The sequence below is a fragment of the Echinops telfairi genome, unplaced genomic scaffold (genome assembly GCF_000313985.2).
Source record: "Echinops telfairi isolate 266 unplaced genomic scaffold, ASM31398v2 ScPeMD7_3533;HRSCAF=4204_0, whole genome shotgun sequence".
In the NCBI taxonomy this organism is placed as follows: Eukaryota; Metazoa; Chordata; class Mammalia; order Afrosoricida; family Tenrecidae; genus Echinops; species Echinops telfairi.
In genome coordinates this window covers 4376698-4394811 of record NW_022107431.1, presented here as the reverse complement: position 1 = coordinate 4394811, position 18114 = coordinate 4376698, and the positions used below count along the sequence as shown (strand labels likewise).

The following is an 18114-nucleotide window of genomic DNA, read 5'->3' as shown; positions in this document are numbered from 1 at the left end:
ACCTCTGTGGGGAGCTGCTAGCCAATTGGATTCCAGGCAAAGAGAGCAAAGGTGAATGTTTAGGGGACGGTCCCAAGAGGTGATCTTGAAAGGCTTTTTCTTCAAAGGAGTCAGGACGGTCACAGAGGCTTTGAATGAAGAACCTTTAAAACAGTAGAAAATCGTGTTCCTTAAGAAAATGCCAAAAAAGTAGGTCTGATTTTTTTTTTTTTTTTTTTGGTTTTTCTCATCATGAAGATGGGAAGCTCATTCTCTGAGGGTGGCAAGAGCGATCTTAAGAGAATTACATGGAGAAAACATATTCCATTGATCCTACAACATCAATCTTACTGTTCGGACTCCTTTTTGTTCCCAAAGCTCTAAGAATGTCTTAGAATAACGCAACGTGAGGCCCTAGAGGACAACAACTGCTGTTTTGTTCACATGGTATAAGTCAAAGCCCCAGAATTTTCTTTTGGAAAAGGTTAAAACTTGAAACCAAATCCACTGCCATCAAGTTGACTCCGACTCTTTGTTATTTTTAGGTGCCGTGAGGTCGGTTCCGACCCATAACCCATAACAACCCTACACACAGCACAACGAGTCATAGTCACCATGTAGCACGTTCGGAGCCCGTACATCTGTGAAGGAACAGGTCTCAACAGTCTCCAACGACGCAGTTGGTGGATTTGAACTTCTAACCTTGTGGTTATCTGTCTAATGCCTACCTGACAGCTCCACTGGGGCATCTTCAGAAGTGTGTAGGCCTAAATGAAGGGTCCATTGAGAAATGATAGTTTTCCATGTGTATCTTTGAAATAAATGTCTCAGTGATGTTGCAGCAATACATTACCAAGCACGATGTTTTTTCCAGGAAGTGGTCTCTTCTGGTGTCATGTCCAAAGGCAGTGAGAAAACTTCTTCAAAACAAGAGTTTGGTTGTACTTCCGCCGAGACATATTCGTTTGGTCTTTGGGCAGCCCTCGGTGCGCTGAGCATTCTTTGGCAAACTGTAACGTGAACACATCGATTCTTCTCCTGTCTTCCTCCTTCATTGCTGAGCTGCCAGACAGACGAAGCAATTGGATTAGCGATTTAAATGTGCAAACAACACTACAGGAACTGTAAAAGACAACAAAACAAAACAAAAAACTTGGGTAGATTCTTTCATGACCTCAGTATAGAGAAATTTTTTTTAGCAATTCAAAATCTAGATTAAATAATGAAAAAGATGAATAAATTTGACCACATTAGAAAAATCCCCCCTCCCCCTGCCTCAACTAAAGCAAAGCAAAGTAAAACAAAGAAACCACACGTAGAAAGCCTCATCAGGTCAAAAGAAAAATGACAATCTTGAACAAAATATATAAACCCAGTGTACCAAGAATTTTGGCAGAAGGGATTAAAAATCCTACTGGAAACAGAGACAAGAATTCATGAATAGACATTTCACAAAGGAGATTAAAATAATCCTAGATGACATGCAAAAATTGTGCAACATTATGATAGGAAATGCAAATTTAATGACACGGAGTTATCAGTTTTCACTCATCAGTTTGGGAACATTTCAAAGTTAGCTGTTGCCTCCATTGGCAAGGTCTTGTGGGACTTGAATTGTTGGTGGGAATTCAAAATGGTTTAACTGCGACGGAGAGGAATTCAACGATATGTAACACAACTTCACGTGCAGTGATTGCTCAATGCTGACATGCTGCTTCCAGAAATTTACCCCGATGATACACTTCCCCCTCACATAGGGTATGTTCATTCGTGTCAGCAATATTTGAACTTGTGAAATATTAGAAACTACCTAAATGTCCGCACATGAGACACGGCTTTTATAAGCCTTGGGAGAGCTTTGGAGCTGGGGAAAAGGATAAAATAAGCCTCTGAGAATAAGAAGGAAGCGGTCTCCAGGACACATTGTTAAGTGAAAAAACGGAATGGAGGATAACAGAATTAACAACAAAAACAAAGCCACCAGAACAGACACGCATGCCTCTTTTCAAACATTTAAACTCAACACGATGAACCAGGGAGCAAGGGCATTGCCACGGCTGTTGGGTAGGATGGAGAACCGGGAAGAGCTGGAGGAGAGAGCGACATTTTTCTGAGAGGATCTTTGTGCATAAAGATTGAGACTGCGTTCACATTCTACAGGTGAAAAATAAAACTGAGACCAGAATGGAGCATCAAGGGAACTACAACTAATTGAAATAAAGTAAGTCAAACCCGGAGTGGTGGGGAGGGAAGAATGCATCACGGAGAGAATATTTAACAATAGGCTGTCGATCGTGGGGAACAGGGGCTGAAAATTGCAAGCCAACCTTGATTTATTTTCAGCATGTCTGCTGTCATCTTGGTATCATCATAGAGGTCGTTCTGAAACTATTCCAGACCCATTACAAGATTGGGCAAGCACATACATACATTGATGTTGATATAGAGAGATAGAGATCTGGATTAATTGTACTGGAATGGGAAAAATTAATAAAAATGCATGGATTTTGGAATAAGTATATGTTTATATGTGTGTGAGTCAAAATGAATTGTTACAATATCAGAGAAGCTTGCATTAAACAAAAATATCAAAATGTGAAACTATTGTTTCTTGACAGCATCTCCATTTAGGTCTATACACTTCTGACGGTGTTTTTCCACCTTTTTTCAGTTCATGCCACATCTAAACAGCCTTGTAGCATTCTTAAAGGGCTGGAATCATGCTCCTTTGAAATGTTATTTGTGGTTGAAGAACAAAAGGAAGTCTGAAAAGGCAGGGTCAGTGTGGAGAGGCAGTCGGGGGAAGGTCTTCCAATACAACTAGGGCAGCACAGCCTCTGCGGCACTAGAGGAATGAACAGGTCCATTGCGGCGGCAGAAAATAATTCCTTGGCATAACCTTTCTGACCTTTTTCTCACCAAGGTAGTTTTCTAGTTCCTTAAAATTTCTTCATAATAAGTTGCTACATGTTTCAAGTATTCTTTGAGAAAAACGTATGAGGGTGGTCCCTTTGGAATCCTCAAAATTGTCCCAGTGACCTGAGCTGACCTACTCGCCTTGGATTTACTAGCCCAACAGATCCCCATGGAAGCCATGGTTTTCACTGGACCTTCTTTGACATTAACAGAAGGAGATGAATATTAAATAGGTTTGGATTGAATTGTTGCACTGGAATTAGGGTGTTGCTGAAGAATAGTGAAAGAATCAACGGATCTATCCAGGAAGAAGTACAGTCAGAGCGCTCCTTAGAGCAAGGATGGCCGGGCTTCATCTCGCATTCTTTGGACGTGTCATCAGGAGAGACCAGTCCCTGGAGGAGGACATCCTGCTGGGTAAGGCAGAGGAGCAGCGGAACAGAGGAAGGCCTTGACAAGATGCACTGACACAGCGGCTGCACCAGTGGCTCACACATCAGAGCAACTGGGAGGATGACACAGCGGCTGCACCAGTGGCTCACACATCAGAGCAACTGGGAGGATGACACGGGACTGCTCTGCTCTGCTGTGCATTCGGTCACGATGGGCTGAAATGACTTGGGCAACAGCAAGCAATAACAACACGTACAAAGTGGGACCCTAGTGGTGATATTGTTTGACTTATTCCCTATGTGTAAATATACTAGAACTGAACAAAAACACAGATTGTGCATATTATCCTGGCTGTGTGTGTGTGCTTCTCTCTCTAACTGTTCACTAGGTGCATAGGAGCATTATTTAACTCTCCCCACCAAACCAAACCAAACCAACCTAATGCCAGCAAGTTGAGGCTGACTCATAGTGACCCTGTAAAGTCACAATCTTACTTAAAATTCATATCTTGATTTTTTGGGTACTAGTCTCCTCTTATAAAACAACAATTTTCCTCAGGGAGATGGCTGATTCCATCAAGAGAGGTACCATATGAGTTTGGTGTATATTGTGATCTCAGAAGACAAAACCCCCAAATCCAAGGCTGATCGGTTAGAAATCTTCCTCCGTCATTTGACAGGGCTTCTCTCCAGTCAACGTTGCCTATGGGAGCAGCAGAATGATGGGGAAGACACGGAGTTATAAACACTGGGGACGTGGGGATCCAGGAGAACCGGCTGATAATCTCCCCTCCGAGAATTTCACTCTTCTTGGACCAGGAACCAATGTCCATGGAAGTGGGAGTCAGGACGTTGAAAGGAAAATTACACTACATTGGACACATTTGCTTCAAAAGACCTCTTTGAAATTTTCAGGTGCAGACATGTTAATTAGATGATTGAGAAGAGTCTGTCCAAGTCATGTTCTTCTCATGTAGTGGGAGAGATGGACAAAGTAGATGGAAGGGAGTTGAGGAGCTGACACATTCGAACTTGAGTTTGGATAGATTATGGTATTGAATATACTACAACCAGTCACACTGTAGGAAGGATGAGGCTGCTCCAAAAGAAAAATGTACTCATCCACCCACCCACCCACTCACTCACTCACGCATTCACTCACTTACCCATTCATTCACTCACTCACCCGTTCATTCATTCACTCTCTCACCTACCTACTCATTCAGTCACTCACTCAGTCACCCACTTAGTCAGTCACTCAGTCATTCAGTCACCCTCTTACTCATTCACTCTCTCACCTACCCACCAAACCATTCACTTACTCACTTCACTCACTCACTCACTCACTCACTCACCCACTCACTCACTCACTCACCCATTCACTGCCATTAAGACAAGACCAACTCATAGCAACCCTATAGGACAAGGTATAACTTCTGGGACTGTAACTGTGTACAGGAGTAAAAAGCCTGTCTTTCTCCTGAGGAGCCTCTGGTGGTTTTAAACTGCTGACCTTACGTATTACTACAGCCCAATGTTTAACCACTATGCCATGCCACTGGGCCTCTTAAAAAACACATATAGTCTTGGAAAACCTATATAGGGGTCACTCTTAATTAGAATTGACTCAGTGGGTGGTGGGCTTGGACTGATAGTAGAAGGGACACAACTTGCGGCATTCTTACTGCAGCCCAAGACGGTTAGGGAGGGAGTAAGCTAGTTTGAGAAGAGCCATCTGCCTTTCTTGCCCATCTTGAAGGCAAGGGTGGGGAGTATCTGGCTGACAGACCATATCAGACATCAAATCAGTGCCAGCTAACATCACCTGCCTCACCAAAGAGCAGACGTTCCGGCAAAACTGTTGTTGTTGTAGGGGATGATCTAGTCTGCACAGACCTACAGCGGCCCTATTTACAACAGAATGAAATGCTCCCTGCCCTGTGCCCTTCTCAAGGTCGACCCTGTGCCTGAGCGCAGTGATGAAGCCTCTCTGTCAGTTCATCTTGTTGAGAGCCTTCCTCTTTTTTGTCCGCCCTCCACTTTATCAACCAGGCTGTCTTTCTCCAGGGACTGATCTCTCCTAACCTTACGTCCAAAGTATGAGACGCAGTCTTGCCGTCCTTGTCTCTAAGGAGCCCTCTGGCCTTACTTCCTCCAGTGCAGATTGGTTTGTCCTTTTAGCAGTCCATATTACTTCCAATATTCTTCTCCAGTACTAACATTCCGATGCATCAATTCTTCTACGGCCTTTCACTGTCCAACTTTCACATGCATATGAGGCAGTGGAGAATACCATGGTTTGGGTCAGGCGCACCTTAGCCCTCAAAGTAACATCCTTACTTTTCAACACTATAAAGAGGTCATCTGCATCATATTTACCTAGTGTAACTTGTCTTTTGATCTCTTGGCTGCTGCTTCCATGAACAATGATTGTGAGTCCAAATAAGACAAAATCCTCAACATCTTCAAACTTTTCTCATGGTGTTATCTATTGGTGCATTGCGAGGATTTTGGTCTTCCTTACACTGAGTTGTAATCCATACTCAAGGCAACAATCCTTGATCTTCATCAGCAAAGGCTTCAATTTTTCCTCATTTTCAGAAAGTAAGAATGTGTCACCTGCATATCACAGGTTGTTAATAAGGTTTCTTCCAGTCCTAGTGCCACATTCTTCTTCATATAATTCAGCTACTCTGATGATTTGCTCAGTGTATAGATTGAGCAAATATGGTAAACAAATACAACCCTGACACACAACTTTTCTGATATTAAACCATGCAGTATGCCATTGTTCTGTTTGCACAAATTCCTCTTGATCCTTGTACAAGTGCCTCATCAGCACATTGAAGGTTATCCACAGTTCATTATGGTCTACACAGCCAAGTACCCTTGTATAGTCAATGAAACACACGTAAGCATCTGTCTGGTCTTCTTAGCTTTGAGCCAAGATTCAGCTGTCATCAGCAATGAATCTCTTGTTCCACATCTGTGTATACCATATGAGGAAGTCCATGTGTATAGTTGCATTTTGTGCTGTTGAAAAAAAAGTGTATTTGCTATGAACAGGTCATTGGTTTTGCAAAGTTCTATCATGCGATCTCCATCCTCATTTCAATCACCAATTCCATATTTTCCAACTACTATTCCTTCCTTTTGGTTTCCAACTTTTGCATTTCAGTCACCAATAACTATTCCTGCATCACCAATAACTATCCCCGCATCACCAATAACTATCCCCGCATCACCAATAACTATCCCTGCATCACCAATAACTATCCATGCATCACTAATAATTATCCATGCATCACCAATAACTTGAATGCAAATTGATGGTGTAACATTAGGGGTGAGTTAAATAAATGTTTGACCAATATGGCCAATGAATGATGTTATAAATATCCAAACTGGCATTGGCAGAAAAAAGATTCCCCACCCTGACTTTGAAACTAAAATTCATTGTTTTGTGGCCCCAAAGCAATGTTACATTAGCTCTTGTCATATTGCTTTTTCAAGAACTCTGTTTCTTGCCACAAATGCCCTTTTCTTACTTCCTTTGCCCAACTGCTTCTTGGATATCAGATCTTCATGTTTTTTCTTGTCAAGAGCTTGGGTGGTTTTCTCCTTTGTTGCTCATCTTCCTTTCTTCGAAACAAATAATAAAAGCCGAGTCCTTAATAATATCCACGGTAATAATAAACACGTTGTGGTGATTGAATTCTGCCATCTTTCCAAGATGTTCTTTCCCCAGAATTACTGATGTGGAGAGGTCTTTGAATACATCTAAATTTACTCTTACCTAAGTGCAGCTGCTAGTGGATCTTAAGGGTAAAAGGACCAACCGATTTTGCTTGAGAATGGAAGAGAACTAGACAGGATGTCAAGAGGGGTATGAGTAGATTTGACGGAGAGAGAGGTGCTAAAACATGGTGAGAATCGAAAATAAAGAGCTAGAGGGAAATTAAACATTACGCTGATTGCTATAAGTTAAGTAAGTGGAGACCCAAATTGTTTGTTATTTCCAACCTTTTAGTAGGTGCAATAAATCCAGGGCCTCCCTGGATTGTTACATCATCAGGAAATTTTTCTTTCTTTTAAAAATCTTTTTATTGTGGCTCTTACAACTCTTATAACATCCTATACACCAGTTGTATCCAGCATATTTGCACACATATTGCCATCATCAAAGAAACATCTTTCAAATCTTTTCTGAGTAGCATTGTCCTCGTGCAAGACCCTGGTGAAACTGACCATGGCCTCAGGGGTCCCGGGCAGTGTGACCCCATGATCCATTTAGCTGGAATTCATGACATGGCCGATGTGACTCATGGTCATACGTCCAATTACAGTATCCAACGGCCACATCGTCTGTGCTTAGTAGGAGCCAAAGGAGCCCCGGGGGAGTCATAGCTGAAGCCCTGAGCTGCTCATCAGGGGGCCAGTGGTTTGGAGCCACCAGTGGCTCCATGGGGAAGGATGAGACATTCTGTTCCCTTAAGGAACCGTCATATCGGAGCTTCTCCGGGGCAGTTCTGATCAGTCCTCCAGCGTTGCTCCAAGCTGGAATGGACCCAGGGGCAACGGGTTTTGGAAACCTCCAAAACAAGCCAAGTCAGGGTTTCAGTCATGTTCATCCTTCTTTGTGGCTAGTGCCAGGCGTCCCTAAGTTCCTGGCTTCCAGGGAATCGTTGCATGGTGTCGGTCTCACTGTTTGTGTGTGCACGCGTAATTCTTTATATCTCTATGCATATCAGAATGGATCGACTCTACCCTGGTGTGATTTCCACTGATTAATGACATGGCACTGCATTGCATTATGGTCGGTAACTGGTGCATTCGATTCAATTAAACCCACAAGCACTCTTGCCATTGTTGTGCTATGGACTCGATTGCCATGTATCCTGACCCCACTGACAGAGGCCAGCTGCCCTATGGTGTCTTTAAGCTGTAACTTAAAGGAAGCAGGTCACCGATTCCTCTGCCAGGAAGTCGCTGTGTGAATTTGAACCACCAACCTTCAATTTAGCAGCTGAGTTCTTACCCAGTGAGGCACCAGGGCTCATCTCCCAAAGGTACCCATGCCAACACATGTTTTGAATAAATGATGCAGACCAATTCTTAACATCAAGATTGGAATAGCCAAATATGTTCTGAGCAGGGGACCCTGCCGTGGACTATCTATTCTTTGGTACCTGTTAGACCCAAATCTTCATGACTCTCTGATGCGCAACGCTCACATAATGTAGCATATCGCTGAAACCTGGGTCCAACTGTCTTCTCCTCCGGAACCTTTAAATGCCTTTTATTTTCTCAATTATTAATTTGCACATATGGTCCTACTTCATACGTCTCCATGTCCCTTCCATTTTCTAACCAATTTTCTGTCATTCTGCTGAACAAACTGACATCTGGCCCTTTGCTTACAATGATATCATTTAAAAAGATAAAAGGGGGAAGTCTAATTGGCTGGCACTCTGGGGGCAGTGGTGGTGGCCCGTGGCTCCCAGCTGACCCCCTCACCCAGTTCAAGAGTCTCAGAAGGCTTTCTCTGAAATTAACTTCTTCCTTCTTCCCCCATGGGAAGATTGTTGAAATAATCAAGCAAAAGGAAGTGCAGAAGTTCTGGCCTGCAGTTTAGGTCACCTTGTGAGCTCCCCACTCGGGGGCCTCTCAGCTGGGCCTGGTGCTTCTGCCTGCAATCTCTCACTGGCAGACTTCCTGGAGACACTCCAGGCACTTCCTGCTTTCCTGAACAGGAAGTCCTGCAGAGCCCTGTCCTTTGGGCCTGAAAGAGACCCATTTCCCTCCAGAACCAGGAAGTGTGGGGGGCTGACATGGCGAACAAAAGGCAATGAACCTAACCAAGTAGAAATGATCAGACAGAAGTTCAGACAAACAGAGGGCTTGTCAACGTGGTTCAGCTATTGGGGCAGAGGAATAAAATGACCTGAACTAGCCCAGCGGCTTTGGGAGAGTTATTCAGCGTCTCTCAATCTCAGGTGGCTTTATACTAAATAGCTTTATACCATTTTTCTGGTCATTGAAGAGATGTAAAAAAAACTCTGGTATCCCAGTAATTTAAGTAGTGGGCTGCTAACCCAAAGTTTGGCGGTTCAAACCCACCAGGTGCTCCATGGGAGAAAAATGAGGCTGCTTGCTTTCGTCAAGGTGACAGCATTGGCAAGGCCATGGGCAGCTCTGTTCTTCTTATCGGGCTGCTCATGAGAGTCTGAGTGGGCCCCATGGCCACGGGTAGGCAGAGATTTGATGAGTAGCTCATAGGAAGAACTTGGCATTGTGGAAGAATTCTCAGAAGTAGATTGGCATGCCTTTATTCTGAATCCCTTTGGGTGGATTAGAATCACAAAACTTTTGTTAGAGTGTTGAATTCTTCCCACCAGCCAAATATCCTACGGTTAAAACTGGTCGTGATCCATTAGCAGACTTGTCCTCTGGGGCAGTGGTTCTCAGCCTTCCTAATGCTGCAACCCTTTCATACAGTTCCTCATGTGTGGTGACCCCCAACCATAAAATTAAGTTTGTTGCTACTTCATCACTGTCATTTTGCTACTGTGATGAATTGGGCCACCCCTGTGAAGGAGTTGTTCGACCCCCAAAGGGTCGCAACCCACAGGTTGAGACCTTTTCTCTAGGACATAATGATGTCATGGATAGGAACAATCCACCCGAGTCCAGAAGGAGTCTCAAGGGTAGTGGAAACTCCACGGTGGAGAGTCCTTGAGTTATTGATCTACCCAGGACGGAGGACACTGGGACCGCTGAGCATCACAGCAACAGCGGGTGATGCAATCGCAGCCTATTGATAGTGCCTGCCATGTCCAACCAGAGCGTTGTTCTAGCAGACCTGAGGGCCACGCTTCTCCCTCCTCGCGTGTCCACATATAAGCCACAGTGGTCTGTTCCCTTACGACACAAGCACCGGGGTTTTAAATTTCATGTTTCAGCTCTCGTCTGGATGTCCAGCTGTGTGGAGACAGAGCTTCAGAGCTCCTCCTCGGTGTGAAGAACCAGGCAAACCTCCTAGACTCGGGAGTGGCATGGCATGGCGTGGGCAGAGCAGCTGTGACAGTGCCACTAATCCTAAACCCAACCCCCAAGGAATGGCATCAGCTCACTTCAGAGGTGGAGTCGCCTTGTCCCCCCACGCAGCCACGGCTGCTGGAGGACATTCTGTAAAGGAGTCAAACAAGACAAGCCCGCCCGTCACAACGTGTTATTCTCACTGAGTGCACAGACCAGAAAACACACGGGCAAGGACGGCTGACGGGAGATGGGAATGCTGCAGGCACCATTGAATGCCAAGGATAATGGATCCAAATAGAGTAGAAAACAACCCCATCGTGGCCTTACCTCCCGGTGCCCAAAGGCCTTACAGAGCCAGTTGGCATTTAAGGCAAAATAATGGCAATAGGTTTGGAAATGTCCCTGTGTTCTACTTTCTTCCCTCTCAAGTCCCATGCCATTTTGGGGAGCTCTAAACCATAAACCAAGTGACTTGGGGCATCTGGAGAAAGCTGGCTCAAGTTGCAAGTGGGCATAAAGCACATTTATAAGTCGAGCTTCCACAAACTATAAGCCGGGTCATTCCGATGGACACTGCGGGTGAGGAGAAAGATGCCCAGGACATGTGAAACTGAGTAAGAGGGAGGTCGGTGTTTTCTGAGTCACACAGGCATCCCTCAGGATGGCTATGCAGTGCAGTCCGGATGAAGGGAGGCCGGGAGAGTTGTCAGAGAAGGCAGGCGTAGCACAGCTCAGAAAGAAAGGATGCAGAGCAGGTGGGCTGCAGAACAGCTAGGGGCAGGTTTGGCGCAGGATCATCAGAAATGTTTGTCCAAAAATGCTTGGCAATCTGTCCAGGGCCACAGCTCCCTGGCCAAGTCTGAAGAGCACCACATGGAACCAGCATTTGGGTCTCTCGTGCATCCCCAGCGAATCTCACTGATTTGGTAGAAAGATGCCCCTTTCTATGTCCGTAAAGATTTACAGCTTCAGAAACTCCAAGCGGGCAGTTCTCCTCTCTCTTGTAGGGCAATCATGAGTCAGAGTCACCTGGGTAACCATTTGCATGGACAATCTCATAGGTCTCCTTCAGCAACAGATGCTAAGACGTTAATATTAAACCCACATGTTCTATTCCTTCTTTGAAAAGAGTTATTCACTTAGGTTGCATTGAAAAAACACAACAATGAAATTGGAGTGAAGCCAATCACTTAGGGAGAAAAATAAAGTAGGGTAGTTTGATTCGTCTTATTTTCAGAAGTGTGGGTTCTTATGGACAAAATCCAAACCCAATTCCATTACCTTCACATTGATTCTAATTCATGGTGACCCCATAAACAAAGGAGTATTTTTTTGTAGGTTCATGATATTCTTCCAAGGGTCAGAGGAGTTTATGCCCAATCATGTGTATTTCTAGTATCAATGTGCTTCCCTCGTGTGTTAATCATTGGTGTATATCTATCATTTGTATATGCCAGCAATTACATTTTGCCAATCCAGAAGTCTGTACCTAAAAATAAGTCAGGTAAACACTAGCTAGAAAGTGAAAGGGCAAATGAACACATTCGCTATTCATCCAGTTCCTTTCCATCTTCTTGGTCCGCATTGTGGTGTGAGGCACCAACATCACCTCTCACTTGAACGGCAGCCTAACTCTTGCTTTCTCTGTATCCTGCTCTCTCACCATCTGGTCCTCACACCAGCTAGTCTGGCCTTTAAAAAGTGTGCCAAACAAATTATTTCCTTACTCAAAACTCTGTGATGAAGTAAACAAACAAACCCCAAACTCAGTGGATTTCCATGTAAGACACTTGAGCAAAATCCTTACCAATTAGCATGGGGATTTTATTTGGATCCCGATTTGAGTAGATGAAAATAAAAGTGATGGATACCCAGAATTTCTGAATCATGACAGAATATCTGGTGAAGTTATTGAGGTGGTGATATTGCTTTTGTATTTTTAGGATTAACCCCTAGTGAACCATTTCTGGGTGAATTGAAATGAGATCTGGGATTTGCATCAAAATCTAGGTGGGATGAGGAGGACGAGGAGGACGAGGCAGGGTGTGGAAAAAACAGGGAAGGCCATCCGTTGGTACTTGTTGGAAGTAGGGATGGGTAGACGAGATGCTTTATAGTCATTTCCACATTTTTATTATGTTTACAAACATCCATATTTTAATCACAAAAAGCAATAAAACAGGTAAGTGCAAAGCCATCCACCGGCTTACCATTGCCCTTTGAGTACAACAACATTGAACTCTCCCGGCCTCTCAGTCCTGGGCTCTAGTGCTCTCCCAACTGGGTTCGCCGTGGCCGCTGTCTTGGTCTCAGAGTGTGTAACTTGCTCTTCCCTCAGCCTGGAACTTCCATTCTCGGATCTTCACATAGCTGATTCTGCAGCTGTTTCTCTTTATTTTCTTGTTCATTATTATCTTCTCCCTCTAGAATAGAGGTCCCTCAGGACTGGGACCTTATCCTAACTTGTTGACTCCTTCATGCTCAATCCCTAGAAAAGACCTGGTGTTTGGGGGTGTCCCGTGCATATTTGGCACACGAATACATGGGTGTTATGATTGACGGCGACAACAGAAAACCTCTTCCTACATGTAATAAACCCTTTGTTTTCTTTCTTTTCCTCTCTGGAAAAGCCACTCCAGATGGGGCAAGTCACCGGGCGATGCCTGCACTACCTCCCCAAGGACAGGCTTCCTCTGGTGATAGGGCTATGGACAGCTCAGCCCTAGGGAATCACCCCCAGATCCTGCCATTGTCTCCACACCTCCCCGGCCCAACCTGCCTGACTTCCTCCATTCCTACTCTCTGTTCTTCTGGAACCCCAGCTGATTGCGATCCCAATACTCTGACTCATTGGCACAAAAGCTGATCATTTGTCAGAACCGACCTCCTACCTGGGAGGGTGAGGCCCATGCTGCCCTCTTCACAGGCCAAGGACGTGCACTTCTTTCTCGCGACTTCCCGCCCATCGCTCTGGATGCCGGCCTCTGCCCCGGGGCCTCTCGCCCTTGGTATTTTCTTTGTGCCAACAGTGTCTCCTATCAAAGCCGCTGCTTTGAAGTTCTCCCACACACGTTCAAACGATATCGATCTCTATATAGGAATGAAAAACACGTACATTTTATATATCTGCATCATGGTTTGTTTTGTCAGTCCAAAGCACAGGGCACACTTTGCCCAAAGGGAGAGAGCCATGGACGGCAGGGGGTTAAACTCATTTTTAATTTGCACACAGATGGATGCACTCTGTTTTCCCTTTATCTGAACAGCCTGCATTCACAGGACTGCAATAACAAATGCCGGGGAAGCTGCACTCGCTGTGAAATTTAACAAAGGGAATTAGCCACAGTGTGTGAACAGTGCCTTTAGAAAGCAGAAGCTACAAAGAAAACTGGGGCCGATCAAAGAAAGCCCATGCAGGAGGTCCCTGGGATTGGACCGTTCGACTTGCGTACCACCTGAAGTTGTTATGAACTAGTTCCTGCTCAGACAGGTATATTAAAATATGCGGTACGTACACCGGTTTGTAGTAACAAACGGACCTGACTTTTTGATGTGCATCAAACACTATTGTTACCACGTGGAAGATGTTTTAGGCTATCGGGAAGGGTTTATTTAGTGCTGTGCTGTTTATGGGTCGGAAGTTACACTATCGACAATCTACAACGACAAACATTTAACCCACTAACTACCCAACGGTTCCAACTTAGGTACACATTCAACATGAAGCCAGACAGGAGCAGAGTTTGTTCGTCATGCAGGGTACTTACAATCCGTCCCCTTCCACGCTGTTTCTAAAGTTCATCAGAAGATCGCTCAGGATGCCTCCTACCCCTTCTCTAATCAAACGAGTACCGCCCAATATAATTGAGATCGTTTATTGGCCTGGGGCACTTTTCCACAAGAGGTACAATTGGAGGTTTTCTCCACGTACTTCACCTGCTCGATGGCAACAGGTCTTTCAAGATACTTCTAAGAACCAAAAATATATATTTGTAAACTATTTCTCTGTTAGTCAAAAACATCCTTTATTGTCAGTTGGCTAAAGGTCTCCAGAGGAGATCGGCAGCCTGAGATGCAGCAGCTCCTACGCACGTTCTGCTGGATCACAGTTATGGCAGCCCGCTCCCAGCGCCGGCTCACCCCGGTTCCTCCCTGCGGTTCCTGTTGCCACCCCTCCTTCTTTCCTAACCCTGCTGAACTTTGCCCTGGGGTCAAGGCTGAGCTTTGGATCCTAAATGGTTAATTATCCTAAGTACACATGCCTGACAAATATTGTTATAGAAACGCTTTGACCAATGCCAGCCTCAAGGGAGAAAGAGCAACCAACGCAATTCTTTTTAGCAAGAGGAATGGACTACAGCTCTTTCTTCTTGATATTTAACCTAAGCTTTATTATTAAAAAAAAAAAAAAGATTCTGTGTTTAATTTATGCTCGCCTCCAAGATTGTTCTAACACTGGGCTAATGGGATGTCAAAACAAACCCACGGCCATCGAGTCAAAGCTGACTTACAGCGCCCCCTGTTGGTTCCCAAGACAGTAACTGTTGGTGGGAGTAGAACCCAGTCTTTCTCTCGAGCTGCTGCTGGTGGTTTTGAACTGTTAACCATGAGGATCGTAGCCCAATGCATAATCACTACAGCATTGGGGCTCCCTGTGTGATGTGGGGCCTGCACAAACGTGGTGGTATCTTGAGCTTTCTTTACATTATTTTAGTTCAGCCATATTTTCATATTAGAATGCATTGTGCTGGAACAAGCACTGGCCCCTGAAATGGCTCACATGCAAGGACGTTGAGGAAAGGAGAGCTGAAACATAGGAAGGCTTGCCATGATGGATTGGCACAGGGGTTACAACGCTGGGCTCAGACCTGGGAGCAGTTGTGAGGATGGCGCTGGGCCGGCGGTGTTTCATTCTGTGGGGCGTAGGGTTGCTAAGGGTAGAACTGACTGGACGGTACCTAACAACAACAGGGCCTGTTACCAGGACCCCGAGGCTTATCTGCTTCAACCAATCATTCGGTTGGAGTGAAAGTAGAAACAGGGTGCACAACATTTGTATTCCTTATATGAATAGCTGTCAGAATACTATATCCACGATCTTCCTCCTAGTGTCCCCTTACACTCAATACCTCATGTCCGGAGGACTGGTTACAATGCCAAGCAAGACTTTTAAGATGGACGAGAACAGTCTAGTGAGTATAACAAGTGTAATGCGTGGAGTGAAATTCAATAAGAAGCTGGGGGTGCTTGGAAACTGATCCCTTAATGGAGATGTGGTGGAGCCTGAATCTTTTGAAGACTTATCAAGTAGAAGGTGGAATAGATTCCCTCCATATGATTCTACAAGGGTAGAATCAAGATCAGCAGGTAGGAGTTACTGGTAAGAACCTTCTAACAATTAGATCTGTCAAAAATGAAAACAGATTCCTTACAAAGTAGGGAGCCATGGTCTCTGGTAGGCTCCAAAGAGGCTGAATGATGGTGTTATCCAATGTGCTACGGAACGGGTTTCCAAGCACTTGAGAGTCATGGGGTCAGAGGCATGAGCTGCCTTTAGAAGTCAGCTTCTCCTGTCCACAGCCACTGAGAAACGACTGCCCAGCTGGGAACCGTGTTGCTAAGGCTGCTCTGCAGAGATCTGGGGCCGGTTGACTAGTTCTGACCCTGCGATGTGCGCAGAGGTGATGCTGACCGTCCCCTGCCACCGCAGTTACAAAGCCAGTGGGCCTTCTGCACCCTTGTTTCCTCATCTGCGACTAATGCTGAACACTCAGAGTCCCCAGTGGAGAAGGGTGTCACAAGAGACAGGGAGTCTGCACCCTGAAGGCTGTACACAAACTGAGAGCACATATATTGGACCAATGTCTAAGACATTGCTACCAACATGCAATGAAGGGTTAATTTATTTTTTATAGTAGTAAACATTGCCCTAGCTAATATATCCATTCAAATGTAAAGCAGAATCTAGTGGCTTTGAATTGGTGGGGTGTGGTTTTTTTTTGGAAATGTATACATTACATAGAAATTTCAGAAATTTCTCGTTGTCGACATTTGTTTTTCCCCAGTCAAGTGATTCTAAATCAGTGTGTGTGTGTGTGTGTGTGTGTGTGTGTGTGTGTGTGTGTTTCAACTGTAGCCAAGAACTCATGGACACCCGGTCTTGGTCAAACCTTCTTAAGCAGCTGAAAAAGGAGACACAGCGTTGTGAATAGATAGTTCCTGACTGCATGGGCATTTGGAGCTGATTCCTGGGGCAGCATATCCCTTTGGGGGACTGCTGATACCATGCAATCTTAACTTAGTCCTACCAGTCAAAGATGAGGGCACAAGCAGCCAAAATGGGTGTCCTGGGCCTAAGAAGGCGCTGTGCCATTGGCCCAAGGACACAGATACACTAACGCGTAAGAAACAAATCCTGATTTTGAACAACCACTGTGTCCTTCTGCCTTCCTTAAGCCTGCTCACAGCTCACGCTTCTGCAACTGGCCCAGCTCTTCCTTCTTTCATGGTTCCGCTCACCAAGGCACTAAAAGCACATGAAACTCCCCACAATTCTTCTCCTTCCCTTCAAAGTTCACTTGGCTCCCATTTAACTGTGAGGCTGAATGCATGCTGAGGACAAAAATAGCCCTGATTGAGAAAGAGTGTAACCTGGGTTAAACCCAGCAATGTTGTCACCGCATCAGCTGCAGCCAGATGGCCAAGTACCCATGCGTCGACATGCGTGCCTTGACAACACTGAGATCTTCTCTTTATAAAAGAAAAACACTTGTATCGGCATGTCTTCCACCTATCGTACAATTCAATCCTTCAGTCATATCAAGAGGAGTTGTACAATCATCCCCACAACCAATTTTAGAAGTGTCTTCTTATACTCATTTTTATTCGTGTATTATTTTAATTGAGGTAAAAATATACACAATGAAAAACTCTCCAATCCAATACCTACTACAAGTGTAAACCAGTGCAATTAATTATACTCTGTTGTGGAACCATTATTGATATCCTTCTTGAAATTATTCCACAACCACTAACATAAGCTCAATGTCCCCTAAGCAAACATTTTCTCCTTTACCCATGGTAACCATTGGTCAACTTTGGCCTGCCTTTCTTTCTTTCTTCTGTAGTTTTCTTGATATAAAACTCACACATGATGCGCTAGTTAAGTCACTTTTTTAATAAATTGTATGAAAAACTGGTGATCTTTGATGGAGCCGGGATCTCCATCACAAAGAGATGAAAGCCATTGTCTGTGGGGGGTGGGGACGGAGGAAGGGGAGATGGACAACCAGTGTGTTTTTTTCTATGGCACGCTTAGTCTACTCTCTCGGCGTGTAAATCTATATTTAGATCATAGGAGCTAAGGGATCTGACAGCCAGGTACCATCTGCATGCAGACAAAGTTAGGAACAGTACCACCAAAAGAAAGGCATTTGATGTTCATGTTCTGCTCAGGGGCGCGCCTTCTCTTTCACCCTGTACCTTGGTCTGCTTCATCCACGAAGGACACAGGGTGTTTGTGTTGTTCTTCCAGCCACCTCCCCGCCCTCCCCACATCATGTTGGCATGGAGAAGAATCACTCCCTTGGGGCCCAACGGCTTCAGTCCTGTCAATAGGCTTTTGCGCTTGTCATTAGTTCTCGGTTGACTTAAGAGCTGGCTAAAATGGATGATGAAGGCTTAGGAATTGTTGGTGCCAACAATGTCACCTCGGAGGAAGCCTGAGTGGGGCCAGCTGGGAAAGGGTGGATGCCACAGGCCAGTACTATTGTCCGGGGAGCTGTGC

At 44.9% G+C, this 18114-nt stretch overlaps 1 long non-coding RNA gene across 2 annotated transcripts; it reads right to left on the bottom strand.

Moving 5' to 3' along the window:
• Nucleotides 1-519: 519 nt before the first annotated feature.
• Nucleotides 520-14281, bottom strand: LOC123522227. Of its 2 annotated transcripts, none has more exons than XR_006680511.1 (3): nt 14096-14281; nt 13220-13418; nt 520-1041 (listed from the first exon to the last, which is right to left on the bottom strand). It is a non-coding gene; the product is annotated as an uncharacterized LOC123522227 (long non-coding RNA). The 2 variants fall into 2 exon arrangements; XR_006680510.1 differs by lacking the exon at nt 520-1041 and adding an exon at nt 12445-12816.
• Between the last annotated feature and the right edge of the window lie 3833 nt (nt 14282-18114).